Source organism: Pteropus medius, unplaced genomic scaffold (genome assembly GCF_902729225.1).
Source record: "Pteropus medius unplaced genomic scaffold, Ma_sr-lr_union100, whole genome shotgun sequence".
NCBI classification, from domain to species: domain Eukaryota; kingdom Metazoa; phylum Chordata; class Mammalia; order Chiroptera; family Pteropodidae; genus Pteropus; species Pteropus medius.
The window spans coordinates 13993157-14005263 of record NW_024354875.1 but is presented as its reverse complement, the minus strand read 5'-3'; positions in this window follow the sequence as shown (position 1 = coordinate 14005263).

Sequence of the window (12107 nt, the reverse complement as noted above, 5' to 3'; positions counted from 1 at the left end):
AGTGCTCGTCTAACTCATCATGTGTAGTAGATTGATTACAAAAGTAATCCCAGTTCTTCATGCCTTCCTGCTTCCATAACCTTTGCAATGTGACTTTTCAGCTCTTCCTATCAAGATGTGGATTCTATTATCTCATCTCTTGTTTCTTAGCTGGCCTTGTTCTTGCTTTGGCTAAAGAATGCAGTGAAAGTGGCAGTGTTCAACTTCTGGGACTAGACCTTAAGAAACATTGCATACTTTTGCTTGCTCCCTTGGTCCACTACAACTATCTCTGAAAGATAAAGGATATGTGGTCCAGTCACTCTGTTGCCTTAGCCAGCAGTCATTCAACTGCCAGCCATTTGAATTAGGCCATCTTAGTCTAGCCTAACCAACCAACAAACCAATCGACCTATCAGCCGTCCAGGCACATGAGTGAGGCTGGCTCAGTTCAGTAGAACAGCCCAGCTGACCTGTGGACTTTTGATCAATAATAAATGCTTATCGTTTTAAGTCCTTGTTTTTTGGGTGGTTTGTTACACAGTAATAGCTAACCAATATACCATTGTAATTCTATGATTTAACACAAATGCCTAAGTGTCACAAAGTAAGGTCTTAATGCATATTTTTTGAATAAAGACATACATGAAAGAATGATTATGGATTATTTTCTGTAAATCAGAGCTATCCAAGGATTGATGGAACCCTCAGAAGAGAGTGTGTTTTCAACATGGTCCATATCGTAGCCTGTAAAGGTGTTTTTGGATCATAATTCTATCATTCATTTTTATATTATCCTCTCCCTGCGTCATTCCAAATGCAATTTTAGTGTGCGAGTGTCTGTACACGCAAATATCACACTAACACTGTTTACTCTCCTCTTAAAAATATAACCCCAGTGCCTTATCATGGTAGTGAGCATTAGAATTATGAGCAGCTGGACTAGTCTGGTGGAAATATCAGTGAATGAGTATTAGAAGACCTGGAATCTTATCCCAGCTGTTGTAATAGCTGTGTAATATTGTGCAGGCATTTTCCTTTTAATAGTATTAACATTTCAAAATTTTCTTCCAGTCTCATAACTCCTATTTGTAAAATTGAAAAAGATAATATTTCCCTAATATATAGTATTAGAATTTTGTGAAATTATAAAGAAATAACAGATGAGATATATTTATGAAAGTCAGAGTGTTCCTATTACATTTATTTAAATACCAGCCATTATTAGCCTGAAACCAATGTTATCGTGTGGGTGAACATATTGTCAATTTAAATTATAATTCCTATTTATGTGGGTTATGTTCCCTTAGGACCTTGTGTAACTTTGTTGTTTTTGTATTGTCACACGCTCTTACTGAAACCACTTTATATTTCTATGTAAATTTTTGTTGCTTTCTGTTTAACATCAATGAAATATTAGTGAGAAAGTTAATAATCTGTTCTAGAGCTTTAAAATATTTCTTTATACCTTACTCTAATTACATATCATTCTCTTAAATGAGGCACTGTTTAATATCATTAGACCTAACTGCTTTCATAAAGAGTTTTATTTTGATAAGAGTTATTGGTTGGAGAATCAATCATCCAAATCTTAGGTTTCATCATCAAACCACTTCTTACAAAGGTACTTCCTCTCATAGGAGGGGCATTCCCCTAGTACTGGCAATGTGACCCCTACAAATAACTTCTTTAGTGCTAGACTCAAGAGTCTTAATCTTTAAAGTGAAAGTTGTGAGCATCAAATGACCTATGATTATGAACACTTTGAATATACACAAATTCCCTTACTATACAGTTTAGATTGTACAAATTGCCACAATTTTTTTTTTTTTTACTGTGATGTTTACAGAATCTCAGAAGAAAAGGAAAATTCCTTTAATGTGCTCATGAGTTAATTTTTTTTTTTATTGCTATTATTTCATGAGACTCTGAAGTTTGGATTGGAGGTGATGGGGGTGGAGAGGGTTGGCTTCAGGGCATCTGATGTTGCTTAACTAAGCTAATCATGTGCAAAAATAAATTTGGCTTATACACTGAACTCGAGCTGCTTTTCTAAATAATTCTATGCTGGCACCAGGCCTCAAATTGACACCTCTCTCCATATCTCATTCTTCTTTCATGTTCATTTTGAGCTTTCAGTCATAATGAACCACCTCTGCCCAATTTCAACAAACATGACTTGGAGGAATTTTTATAGCACTTTAGACCCCAGTCCTAGAGGAAGGAGGCGATGTGAGGTTTTTGTAGACTCTCCATGATAATCCCTGCACAGTAACTGACTACTGTGGACAGGAGACCTGGAAGCAGCTCTCCCTTATATGACATCATCCTTTCAAAGGCTCCCAGGACACCAAGCTCCCCTCCCCTTCCAGAAGGAGCATGCTTTTATTTCTTCCCAGGTCTGGAATTGTGAAAGGGAGAAACGGAAGGTTAAGGGCAGAACCCACATTTCTTCTCCTGAGTTTCTAAGAAGGCTGTGATTTTAGCGATATTATAAGAAAGGATTAAAATATAGATCAGTATTTTCTGCTAAGTGGGCCAAAAAAGCGTATACAGGATTATTTATTCATGGGTACAAAGAAGCCATCTAAATATTTTAAACACAAATTAAAATTTTAAAAATGCATGAAAAGAGATTACAGTGTTTAAACTAACCTTAACTCATATGTAGTCACAGGTATAAACCTGCTTTGAGAATAAATGGTGCCGTTATCTTTCTATAAGTTTGCCCTTCCTGATGAAATTATAAATATGAAGGCAGTTTTGTGGCTATATGAGGTGTTCTATTTTACTTCACTACGAATTTCCATATAATTTTGCTTTTGATTGCATGTGCTGAGCAATTTTAATGAAATCAGTACAGTGATTATTAGGACAATTTAGGAGTCCATGGTACACACCTGATGTAATTTGGGGTGCGGGAAGCTGTAAGACACTTATAGCCCAAATTATCCCATCTACCAACCTTGCTACGGTGACTGGCATGGCCTTGGTGGGTACATTTTTGGGATAAAGAACCAAAGTTCTCAGTGTGAATTTTAACAGGGGAAAGAAACAGGTTCAGGCAACCATAGCATAAATAACCTATTGTAATGAAAGGAGTGCTGGTCCTTAGAAGCAAGCAGTGGGGTTTGAATCCTGGCTCTACTGCTTACTAACCATGTGATCATGGACAGAGTATTCATCTTTCAGAGTCTAAGCTTCATCATCATCAGATGGCCATTTACTCTACATCTATAGGCATTTGTTTGATGTGCACAGCACATAGGAAGCGCTCAACAAATGTTCCCTTTCCTTTCAGAGGCAGAGCCCATGGAGAATGGGCCCAGACATGCAAGTTGTTTTATGAGCAGAGAGGTCAGGGGATCAGGAATATGGTGGCCCAAAGAAGGTTTTCTCTTTCAGTGGAACACCACTTGGGGCAGCCTCGACAGTGGGATAACCAGGGCAGAAGCTCTGGTTACATATGATCCATCCCTTCACTGGGTAAGGGAAAAGGATGCAGCCAGAAGGGTGCTGGTGGCTCTGTAAATAGACTTTGCTCACTTATCTCTTAATGATGCCTCAGGTGGACTCTGATGATGGTCTATATTTCTTATAGCTCATTCCAAGAACAGGGAAATAATGCCAAAAGTTATATCACCAAATATCTTCTAAAAATCCAGTAACAAAATAATAATGAAATTTGTACACCGTTAATTTATACTTCATCCCTGTGATTTTCCAAAGGTTTATGTCCTTTTTAAAATTACTGCTTTTTCCCCTTCTTAGGCTGTGAAAGCTCTAAGTGCTAGAATATTATATTCCTTTGGCTTCTCTCCAGTCTATAGAGAGAGAACTCACTCTATTGGCAATTTCCTGCCTCCTTGCCAGCTATCTCAGGAAGGCAAAGATTCCAAAGCCAGGTGCTTTTTGTTTTCTGTTATGTTTCTTTTCCATTATCTTTCTCTTCCATATATATTTAGGTGGATACACACACACACACACCCTACTGGTTCCAGCCACTGTAAAGGACATTAGAGGTACAGTGAAGAAAAAGACAATTCCTGCCCATAAGCAGCTAGTGTAATTGGTGAAATATATATTTTTAAATACTGACAATTTTAGGATACTGTGTGTACATGATACTTTGAGTCTGAGAAGAAGCATCCGAATTACTTTGGGGGTTTTCTAGGAAAGCTTCCTGAGTGGGAGGATGCTTGAGTTGAATCTTCAAAGACCAGTGTGAGTTACCCAGGAGAAAAAAAGACACAGAGAAGAGAACAACATTTTTTTTTTGCCTCTCAGAACTATTTTTTGATAAGAAGTATAGGATGATTGTAGGGAGGCAATAAATGAGGCATGAAGGGTGTTCAACATCTCCCTCCAATAGACCCTATGAGCCTGGTTAAGCCTTGGACTCCACCCTGAATAATGTGAGGTTGGTGTGTGATGGTGATGGTGGGATGCAGGGCAGATTAATAAGTACGTTGAATGGGAAATGACATAATCAAGATATGCATAGTTACACAGATCAGGGTCTGAACTATGTCAGTGGTAGTATAGGTTGAGATAGGAAAACTGCTATTGGTCTTTGAAAAGCTGTTCCCCTGACAGAGATAAAGACCTGCAAATACAATATACGTCTAGAAGCACATCAGTGTAAGAATCAAATTAGTCCTAGAGTAACATCGCCACTATTCTTATTAAGTAGGCAATGTTTGCCAGGAAGCTGAAGAGAACCATTCCTCAACATTTATAATAGCAATTCATTCATTCATTCATTCATTTATTCATTCATTCAGAAGATACTCATTTGAAGAGCTACAGTGTTTCAGGCTCTATAATAGGTCCTCCAAAGTTTAAAAAAAATGTTGCATACTTATAGTGTTTTTAGTTAAATTCCTTAAACTCAGGACCCATAGGCAGATAGCCTTATTTGTCTGTTATATTCATTCCTGTATCCTCAGTAGTCTGTCATGGTAGAGGCTGGTAAAAATGTTTGCTGAATGAATTGGTTATTAAACAGAACACTGCTCTGCAATGGGAAAGACAAAGGAGAATGAACTAGGGAGTATAGAAGCAGAAAGCCCCCATGCCACCTTTACCATTTCCCCTCTCAGAAGCACATCGTGGCCTCCTCCTTTGTTCCCCTAGTAACCTTAGAGGAAGGAAATAGCAGGAGGAAATTAACAGAGCCTCTAGAACACCTTTGACTATGGATGTGTCTAATTATAGTAAACCTTAAAGGAGGTAATCATTAACAATTAAATAATAACTGAGCAATGGTCTGGGAAAAAGGCAATGAGATATACATGTATTTAGAGAATTGACTTTGTTGAGTAGAGAACTAAGTTGAGATATTTCTCTTATAGAAATAAAAGAAATGTGATTTTTAATTATGAATGTTTCCTTTTTATTTTCTTTCCTTCTTTCCTTCTAGCTGTGTCTTAATGTCAATATAGCTTATTCCAGAGGATAAACTGAATGATTGATATCCTCATCCTTGGGTATTGGAAGTTATGTTAACTCTTTGCATCTCTGTGGATTTAGGGGATAGACATTCTTGTGCTATCAGTGCAGGTCCATATTTTGCTTGAATGTAAGATCATAGGCCATGAAGAAAGGTGCTCTGAAACCTGGTTTCTTGGAAGGGCTAAAGGAACTTTTCTGGACAGGCAGAAAGTTTTATCCCAGACAGCAGAAAAAAAAAGATATCGAAGTATACGAGCTCCAACAGCAACCCTCCTTTGTACTTTTCCACTCCCCAATTTTTCCATTATTTATAAAAATCAGGGTCAGGAATTTTGAGAACTCCTGTATATAGATGTCATTTTCAATTCTCCTTCTAAAGTAGTAATCATAATTTTGAAAGAGGCAAGAAAATCTGAAAAGGTGTCATCTAACTCAAAGATTGAGTATTCTCAAATACGGCTCAAGAAAGCAAAATGACAGGCAAAATACACACCAAAAACATTAGGGAGAGTAAAGAATAAAGTAAAAGGGCAAGGAGACTCGCTAATCTCATTAAGAAAGCTTTAAATTGAGGTTTGAAGGGGAGGAGAGAAAAAGGCCTATAAACTAGATATTAGGAAGACAGCTGGCATGGCACAGAAAGAAAAGTGATGAGGGAGGTGCCCAGTAATTTACTGAAGAAAATAACAGGGGAGATGTTGAGAACTATATTTATGATCTCAGATTATATATAGATTATAAGTAATAAATAAAGTCATCTTGGAGTTTTAATGCTAGGAACCAGATTCAATAACTTAGAAAACACTGGGACTTTATAAGCTAGAATTTAGAACAGCATGCAAAGGTTTGCCTTGTTCAAAGGAAACCGATGAAATAAAAATGATGGGCATGCCCCAAAGCCTCAGCTATTTATGGACATCCACAAAATCGAAGCCTAAATGCACAGTGGAGAACATTACTGAACTTAAAAGGAGAGAGAACACAACTGATTTGGAGGTGAGGGAGTGAGAGCATACTATAAGTTACCTGGTAAGGTGAAAAATGCAGCTGTTAACATGATAACTGAAACAGAGTCCAAATGTGGCTGTGTCATGGGCAGATTCCACCATCCAGATGTCTGTTGGCCTTCCCTTCTGCTAAAAGCTGAGGATTTAATATATTGCCTCAGGGACAATATCATTTATTGGAAGTCATAAACTATTAGAAATATGAACCAGATGCTAATCCCTTGGAAAAAATTGAGAAACTTCAATTCAATAAAAAAACTTTAAGTGTCTAATAAAATGAGCCGAGCATTAGATAAGTATACAGAGATGAGTAAGACAGACACGAAGCTTGCTTTCTAGTGGAGGATTCAGATGTTAAATAACCGATTCCATGATCGATTATTTAAATTACAATTGTTAGACGTATTACCAAAGAGAAGAAAAAGCTGAGGTCAGACAGAATAGGGTGACCCTCTGTAGGTTGGGAGCAGGGGGTTCGGTTCATGAAAGACTTCCTAGGGGAAATAACATTTATGCTGCTAGTAGAAGAATTTACTTGGCAAGAAGGTCTTGGGACGGCACACAGCAGGGAGGTTGGTTGGGTCTGTGCGAAGGGTAGGGACTGAGGAGGAGAGTGTGGGAGATAAGGCTCCACATGGGTCTTTAAGCTTACATTATTACGAATTAATCTCTTTATTCCAAAAGAATGAAGTTACAAGGTCATGTCAGCTTTAGGAAATGTTTCTGGGGGCATTCCATGGATCTCTATTTTTGAGGTGGGCACTGCCATGTGGAAAAAGATTAGAGCAAGAATTATTTTGAGTGGCTCCAGAGGGTAGAGCCAAGACTCAAGTATGCATGTGACAAGGATGTGTGATGTATTTAGAGGTCCTTCTAATAGGAGAGCTGCCCAGCAATGGAAAGGCCTGCCTGAGAGAAGAGAGCTGCTTCACCTGAATTCATATAAAAGGGTCAAGTGAGGCCAACGAGCACCTTTCAGGGTTATCTTGTCAGAAAGAAGTTTCTGCATTTGGGAAGTTGGATAACAAACATACAATAATACCCACTTATTGAGCACCTAATCTATGGGAGGCATTGCTTGTTTAGGTGCCGGGAATTGAGAGGTGATGAAGAGCACCCCCTCATGTCAAGTGGTAGGGGAAAACACGAAGCAATGGAGAAATGTCCTCCCACGTGCTGTGCTTTTAACCTAAGATGATCTCTTGCCCAACCCCCCTTTATTGATCTGGCCCTTGATCTCTGATTGCAGCTCTGTTCTCCATTCCGTGCCAGCCCTTTGGACCAAGACAGCTTTGGTTTTACACTCTAGGCATCATCTCTAGACATATGTATCCTTCTCTTTTTACTACTAGTTCCTCTGACTATACCTACCCAATTGATCCCACCCCGTTATACTCTTCCTCCCCCTGCCTTTCCCTGCTTCCTTCCATCTTCATTCCACGGGGAAGAAATGGCCCATAAGTGCTGGAAGAGTCATTTGAGAGCTGTGGGAACATCCAGGCTGCCTAGGAAGCTGAAGCACTGGAGTTGAGCAGGAGTCCTTCAGTGGTAGAAGGGCTAGGAGGGAATTTCAGGCAGGAAAGCAATTCAAAGGTGCTCTAATGCATCTTGTCTACCCAGGAATAAATTGTTCTCTCTTCGAGGTGGCAAAGCAGAGGAGGATTACTAGCAGGATTTCAGAAATCAAGACTTGTGACACACCTCTGTTGCCTCTCCATATCTCATACCCCATTTTGCTATCTGAGCATAAATATAGCTGTCATCCTGGCTCCAGAATTCAGAAAGTGAAGCGAGATGGGATTGTGATTTAGCTTCTCAGAAGAGAACCGTAGAGGTAGACATTTTTATCTAAATTAATCCATTGAGTGACTATTAACTAAAGTTCCATTGTGATGCAAATTTGAGCTTTTAATTTTTGCTTTATTTAAACAAACTCTTGGTGCAAAGGCCTTGGGTAAGAGAATTATTTGTAAAGCCTGACACTGATTGCTACAGGCTGCACCTTTCTTTTTTTTTTCTTTCTTTCTTTTTTTTTTTTTTTTTTATAGACGGTCTTGGAGAGAGCAAGCTTCTCTCTTGCCTGCTGCCCTGGCCTGGGAAATCTCAGAGTGTGATTCTTAACAAGGATCTCTTCTGCTCAGCCTCTCAAACAGATGCTGCCAACTGGGCCTAATTGAAGAGAATAATATTCTCTGAGGTGAACCTATGTAATTTTTCTCTTTGGAGTCTTCTACTTTATACTTATCTTTGGCAAATGTTTTTATATTTGAATTGTCAAACTGAAAGGAGTGAAGAAAGGAAGTGCTGTTAAGGTGTCATTTACAGCCAAGGATTCGAGAGTGAAAGTAGGCTCCTGGGACTAAGAGCAAAATACTGGCACTTTGAACGTTCCAGCTACGCAGAGTGATGTTGCTCAGCTTCTCTGGTACAATTTCAGAAAGCACGCGGGATAGGAGCTTGCTTGTCTTCGAACCTGTGTGTGCCCCTGGGTGGATATACCCACCTTGTTGGGGATCTCAAAGAGTGCAAAGTACCAGAAACACCTTTGGGCACATCTGCAGCAGACAGAAGACCAGCAACCCTGTGAATTCTGAAAGATTCAGGCTGTAGGCCAAGAGACCTGCATTCTTGTCCTGTGGCTGCCATAATAGTTATTTGACTTCAGAGAGGTCATTGACTCTGAGCTTCATGTTAATCACCTATAAAAGTGGTGGGTGGGCCCATCAGGAACTTTATTCCTGGGATATTCTAGAATTCTATCTTTTAGTAGCTTTGGGCTAAATCTACCTCAGAAAGTTAATGGTGCAAAATGACATCCAGTACTCTGTAGATAATTATTTCCAAATAATCATTACCAAAGTCAAGGTTTGGATCTCAGTGTCCTGAGTCAGAGAGGGTCATTGTGTTTGTTTCTGTTTTTCAAATTGTTCAGTTGCCAGTTTAGATGGTGGGATGTGATCTCATATTAATTAAATAAAAAAGAATATGCAAACAGTACAAAATATCTCTTTGGGAGAGTTTGGTGGGGGATATTTTCCAAAACTGGGATTATAAGAGGCAGCATGGTGTTGTGGTTATGTGATGGATTGAACTGTGTCCCCCTAAAAAAGATATGTTGAAGTTCTAATCCCCTGTACTTGTGAATGTGACTGTATTTGGAAATAAGGTCTTTGCAGAGTTAATCGAGTTAAGATGAAGTTATCAGGGTGGGTGGGCCTCAAACCAATATGACTAGTGTCCTTATAAAAAAGGAAATTTGGCCACAGATACACAGAGACAATGCCACGTAAAGATGGAGACAGAGGTTGAAATTAGGTATCTACAAGCCGAGAAACACCAAATGTTGGCAGCTGTCACCAGAAGCTAAGGGAGAGGCATGGAACATATTCTCCCTTACAGTCTTTGGAGGGCTGACACCTTGATTTTGAACTTCTAGCCTTCAGAACTTGAGACAATACATTTTTGTTTGTTTGTTTGTTTTTAGCAACCTTGTTTTTGGTACTTGGTTATGACGGCTCTAGAAAACTAATCCAGTTTAGGAGTATGGGCTCCCAAGTCAGACGTCATAAGTTAAAAACCTGTCTTTTGACTTAGTAGTTTTATGGAGACAAGTCACTTAATCTCTTTGAGACTCAATTTCCTTCTCTGTAAAATGAGATATAATTATAGCCACCTGATCGTAATGCTGTGAAGATGAAGGGAGGTAATTCTTGAAAAGAGGCCAGCAGTAAATTGTGATAAACTGTCATTAGCTGTGATTGTCTCCTTGACTTTGCATCTGAACCTGGAGACTGCCTCTTAGGGCCTTTGAAGGTAGGGACCATATTTATACCCTCTCAGCTAGTGTTTTGAGTGGTAGCTGCTCAACAAATTACTGCTACTACTAGTAGCATAATACAAAGTTACTCTAATTTTGTTAAAGCCAAGTGAGTATGAATGAATCTGGACACATTCTCCCATCAGACTCTCTTTTTGAGCTTCCTGGGTTTTTCTGGGCAATACTTTGACATTGTGGTGAGGAAGCGAGAGAGAACATGGTTTAGGGTCAAATCCTGGTGGTCACTTACTGGTTGTTTGTCCTGGGAGAAGTTATTTCACCCTTCAGAGCTTCAGTTTTCTCTTCTGTAAAGTGGGGATGGGGATGGAGAGAGGTTGGTGAATTGACAGCGGCCGCCCGCCTTGTGCAGTGCTCTACATAAGTAGAGGGGACTAGCCAAGCCTGGCTCTTCCCACTCAAGTGCTACTCCCCACCCTCTGGAGCCCCCCACACTCACTCTCTAAGTAGCTGTGTTGTTTTCAAAAACTAGCTACATGGAGAATACACTTTAAGAAGAATTATAACTAGCAATCTTACCTATTCTCTCTCTCTCTCTCACACACACACATACACACACACACACCAGTATGTGCATAAAAGGGTGAGCCTCAGTAAAAGCAACATCGAGGGCCTGGCTTCACCTTGGTAGTTTCCACTAATGTGGAAATCATGGCCTTGGCAGCTCAAGACTTCACTGATGTGGGAATCGCCAGTTTTGGGGGCACGTCTTAGAAAACACATGCTTTGCCTGAAGAGACCCCTTGGTAGCAGATGTCTTGGGGAAGGCCAATTTCAAAGGCTAGGTTTCACTCTCAGTTGGCAAACATTTAAAGTCTCTTCACTCAGTGTGGGGAGCTGTGGAGGGTTAGTTGAGTGGAGAGCCCTAGGGAGAACGGGACTTGTGAGAATGACAGATGAGGTGTGTTTAGTAAGGATTGTACAAATTGTTTCCTTTTAACAAGACGTAAACCTCACTGAAAACATCATCTGTTTGGGGCTTGCTAATTATGTTTTTGCCTTTCTTCGCTTAGCTGAAGCTTGACGGCCTTACATTTCCTGAAGGCCTTGTTAAGAAAAAGAAAATTAGGGTTTAATTATATAAATATACATACATATTTTAGGCTCTCTAGGAAGTGCCCCATATATACGTGCATTCATTCATTCATTCAGTCAGTCAGTCACTTTTATTGGGCCCCTACTCTGTCCAGGCACACTGCTAGGTACCCGAGTTATTAGTTACATGGCAGCTGCAAATAATTAAATTTTCAGTACTCTATTTAAAAATTTTGTTACAATTTATTGAGATATAATTGACATATAACATTATATTAGTTTCAGGTGTACAACTTAATAATTGGATATTTGTATATATTGCCAAATGATCACCATAATAAGTCTAGTTAACTTCCGTCACCATACATAGTTACAAAATTATATTTCTTGTGATGAGAACTTTTAAGATCTACTTTTAGCAACTTTCGAATATACGATTCAGTATTATTAACTGTAGTCTGTGCTGTACATTCCATTCCCATGACTTATTTATTTTATAAATAGAAATTTTGTACCTTTTGACCACCTTCACCCATTTCACTCACCCTCCACACCCACATATGAGCTTTTATGTTTGTTTTGTTTGTTCATTTTAGATTCTGCATATAAGTGAGATCATGTGGTATTTGTCTTTCTTCGTCTGACTTATTTCACGTAGCATAGTACCCTCAAGGTCCATCCATGTTGTCTCAAATAGCAAGATTTCCTTCCTTTCTATGGCTGAATAATATTCCATTGTGTGTGCATGTATGTGTGTGTGTGTGTGTGTGTGTGTGTGTGTTATTGTGTGTGTATCA